The following is a 4,725-nucleotide window of genomic DNA, read 5'->3' on the forward strand; positions in this document are numbered from 1 at the left end:
TTTGTAGAATTGGAATCCTGAGGCTTGAAGACCACTGAATACTTTCAGCTATGCTCCAAACAACATGGACAAGATGTTCCAGACATGATGTAACAAGCTATAAGTGTCAAAATATGTGAGCATAAAATAGGGAGCTGATTTTGTGATTTCGCTTATATCACAGCCACTGAGGGAATGGGTTAGTATGCTGCAACTTACTCCCCAGTTCTGGAGAACTATGCAGTTCTGCTTCTGGCCTTGAAATTGGGATTTCCTGCTGAAGTGAAAACTAGGTTTATGTTGTGTTGAAGGGTCAGTTGTAATTATGGAAGCAGTATCTCTGGGCTCAGTCCTAGATCCTCTAATAATCCTGGGCATTGATTTGATTGATAACGGGAACCTCACAGGGTGGAACACCTCCCCTCCAGCCTCAGTCCTGATGGGTTCTGGGTACATGTACAGGATGAAAGACTCTGTCTTTGAATTAATGATAGAATTGTTTTCAGTGTTTAGAGCTGAAAGAGACTTAAATGGTCATTTTGTACAATCACTCATTTTACAGATGAGAAAGTGAGCTTTGGAGAAATTACAGCTTCCAGTTTTAATACTATTTTCTCCAAGAAAAGTCCTGCCGATAGTAACAACTCCAAAGTCATGGGTCAAGTCTAATCAACACGTATGTGGTTTAACCTGGGCTCTGACCCCTGGTGGCTAAGATGTTAAAGTGCCTGCCCGCAATGCTGGAGACCTATGTCTGATCTCTGGGTTGGGAATATCCCCTGGAGAAGGGAAATGGCTACCCACTCCAGTATTTTTGCCTGGAGAATTCCATGGACAGGGAAGCCTGGCATGCTACAGTCTATGGGGTCAAACCTGCCTATATATACATATATATATATGTATATATATATGTATATATATTTTTAGTATCAGGAATTTAATCAGAAACCTGAAATGGAACCAATTGACTCACAGTGAAATAAATACAAAGTAAAGCAATGATTTCGGCTTGAGCTGTCTGGTTCAGTGGTCTGCTTTAATGTCACAAACAAGCTAAGACACTGCAAACAACAGTTTTCTGGCTGTGACCACTGGCTGTTACTTCTAACATAGCAGAATCATCTTAGGGGAATGGAAGAAGTGAGCACCACGTCTTACCACGTTCTCCCTCACTCTGTGAGTCTCCCTCAGCCCCTGCGCTGGATGTAGCAGAGACCACCCACCAATCAGGCCCGGGAGGGTAGGCCAACAGAGAGGAACCAGTCACTGTGTTCAGTTACAGCCGGACTCGCCCCCACAGCAGTTCCTGTGGCTCTAGCCTGGACTTCTGTACAGGAATCTGGCCGTGGCAGCTGGAGAGGGTCATAGGACCTTCTGCTGAATGAAGCTGGGTGAATGAATGGGTGGCTGCAGGGGTCACTTGCAAAGGAACCAAGAGTGATAAGGAAACAACTCAATTCAGGCACATGCTTTTAATACCTAACTTCCAAACTTGCCTGTAGCATGGGGGGTGCCATCTCCCACGGGAGAGAAGAGGGTGGGAGGCCTTATTCTTAATCCTGAGTCTTTCTAGGAACCAGGGCTTCAAAGCACAGGCTCCTGGTTCCTTCTCTCAACCACTCCTTCTCCTCCACTCTCACTCCTGGTGCTGTGTTTTCTTCTTTTTCTTCTTCTCTGGGGCCTTGCTGTCCTTTGACACGTGCCTTGCCCTCTTGCCTGTGTCGTTCTCAGTCTGAGCTGTCAGAGTCAGATGACTTCCTGTCTCTATGTTTCTTTTCCTTCTTTCTTTTTCTAGAAGAATTTCTCGTGGGGTCAGGCTTTTCAAACTCTGCTGATTTTGCCTCTTCCTTCTCCTCTTCCTCACTGGGTATCAGAGAGTACTTGATCCCACTTGGTTGCATGACACAATCCTTTGCAAAGTGGCCTTGACGGCCACACGTCTTGCAGTAGTGTTCAGGACGGACTCCAGGGGGATCTTCTGCCCAGTGTAATCCTGGAAGGACAGCCTCCGCCTCTCTTCTTGCTCAGTGATAACCTTGTTGGGATCAAGGTCCTTCCTGGTCCCTTGGTTGACAGCCTTCAGGGAGAGGGATACTTTAATCCTATCATTTTTCATCTTTTGGCCAATAAGCTTCACCCACACTTTGTCTCCAACATCTACTATCTCAGAGGGTTTAACCACGTGACAGGGTAAGTCTAGTTCGATGGACTAGACCTTGCTTCCGACAGCCTGGGATTTTGATAAAGGCTCCATAGTCTGTGACCATAGCAGCCTCTCCTTGGAAAATAGTGAAGAGAACAGGCAAGTTCTCCACAGTCTTGGGTCTTCCTAAATTGATCCTTCGTGTTCCTCCATTTCTCTCCCGCTAAAGTTAATTGAAGTGTTTCAGTGTCAGCCTCTGGTTTCCCCTTGCAGCATTGCGCAAAACACCAAAACCCAGTCAGGCAAACCTGCCAATATTTCTATGATCATCTCTATTATTGTTACAAAAAAATTGCTTCCTCACATAGTTTACCCTAATTGTTCCATTCTTTACTCAATCACTGGGTACTTTTCTGAAACTTACTTAGCTTATAAGCTATTTCTATGCCTTTATTTGAAGTGAAAATACTGTTTCAAACATATCGTGACAAATGAACATGGGATTATTTTCTCTTTATGAAACATAGAGACTAGAAAGACAGTTGGTGTTTGGTTATTACTCTTAATATTTACATTAACATTAAAAATAGCTGATTTTCACATTCAGCACATCTTCTCATTGGCATTCCCATGATGGAACATCCCCTCCTTTTCTGTGTAAATCTGATTAAGGGGCTGTCCCTGCTGTCAAAACTTCCATTCCATTTCAACAACAATCCTATTTACACAAGGACCTCAAGGTTGAACATTGAAAGTACCTAACCATTACTGAATATTGAATCATTTCTCTCTACATAAAATTGCAAATATGGTCTGAGAGCCAATTTCCCGATTACCTTGGTTGAGTAGGACTAATTACTTCTAAACTGGGTGCAACCACGGTCTGCCAAAGCAATGCTGGATTCTTCCAATATCAGGAGAGCTCTGCCCACCCAGTGATTGTCTCATACTGAATGCTCTAAGATTACTCATGCTTATAGTAATGATTCACTTTTAAAATAATGCTAATTGCAAACAATCATAGTAGTACAATTTATTTGAATGCCTACCACATGGCAGGCATCACATAAAGTATCTATTATCTCGTTTCATTTACTTCTGAAAATGTGGCAGGTATTATTATTAACACTTTATAAACAGGAAAGTTGAGTTTCATAGGGATTGTCACATACCCAAAGCCACAGAGCTAATAAGTTCAAGAGCCTAAGGCTATTTTATATTGATGCTTCACTACCATTTCCATGTTATCTTAAAACAACCAGTGAAGATAAATGATGCCTGAGAAGGGCATCAATTTGGAAATTAGTAGAACTGAGCTCTGTTCCTGCTTCAGCCACTAGCTGAAAGGTGACCTTAAACCAGCACTTTGCTTCTCATTTCCTTCATCTGTAGAATTAAATGATAGAACTAGCTTTAGCCTTCTGTGATTTTAAGTAATCTCAGAGAAATTTTTGTTTGTTTGTTTGTTTGTTTTGAGAAAGAAAATTGAAAAAAAAATCATTCACAATAGTAATGCCATTGAACAATATTTCTCTGGTAATTCCAGTTTCTCATCTGATTTCATGGCTTCAATCACAGAACAGTCCTTTTCATATAAAAAGTCCATGTTCTGACCAGATCAGTGAAACACAGAGAAAGACATGGAATTGACTTATCATGGGTTAGACTCTTACAAAGTTTGAATTTAGCTTCATGCACTTATTATGCAGCATATATAAAAAACTGAATGGATGATGTGAAGCAAGGTGGGAATTTAACACAAGCATAAAGGATATTTACAGTATGTGTGATGAAGCATAAAAATACATTTATCTCCCTCCAAAAGCAAAATGTTGGATATATTCATGTGAAACACCTTAGGCTATATCAAGAACACTATACTTAAATACATTTACATACTATTTAAGTACGTATATTGACTTAATCATAGCACCTCTAGGGATTCATGATAAGTTACAGAAATTGTTTTTCAAAGATAAGTGAATAAAAATTAACTATAGCACATCAGCAATTTCAGACACATATACATACCACTTTGAAAATCTGTGCTCTTGAAATGTTAACAGTTCCTTAAGCATTTCTCACAATGATGCATCCATATCACACATACAATTACCTAAACATATTGTATTTTTCTGAGAACATCAAACATCATTATGTCCCATGTCAATTTTGTAATATTTTGAAAGAACAAAATATGGTATAGTTAGCTGACATATTTTCCTTCGTTGAAATATTCTTTTGTATGTAAACTCTTTACAGATTTTTCTCACCACTTTATCCTTTTCTGAAGTTGATAAAAATGTAAATGATGGCAAAGTGAAAAGAATTATCATTTATTTCAGCAGTTATTAATCTGTGCCCTCATATTGGTATTGTGTAAATATAGACAGAATGCCACAATTTTGTATTACAAATAATAATAAATAATTGTTCCACAGAATTTGTAAGCACCGAGAACAACTTTTTGGAATATATGATTTTCACACACACAAAAATATGTCACTTTAGGCTATTTTAAGTTAGTAGACATTTTCACCAAACAAAAAGTGTAGTTAAGTTGGTTTCACTCATTTATTAATTTAACATGTATTTATTTGAAC

At 39.4% G+C, this 4,725-nt stretch overlaps 1 pseudogene; it reads right to left on the reverse strand.

Annotated features, from left to right (window-relative positions):
- Positions 1-1,615: 1,615 nt before the first annotated feature.
- Positions 1,616-2,312, reverse strand: LOC133040229 (zinc finger CCHC domain-containing protein 17-like; annotated as a pseudogene).
- Positions 2,313-4,725: the final 2,413 nt, after the last annotated feature.

Source organism: Dama dama, chromosome 20, assembly GCF_033118175.1.
Source record: "Dama dama isolate Ldn47 chromosome 20, ASM3311817v1, whole genome shotgun sequence".
NCBI classification, from domain to species: domain Eukaryota; kingdom Metazoa; phylum Chordata; class Mammalia; order Artiodactyla; family Cervidae; genus Dama; species Dama dama.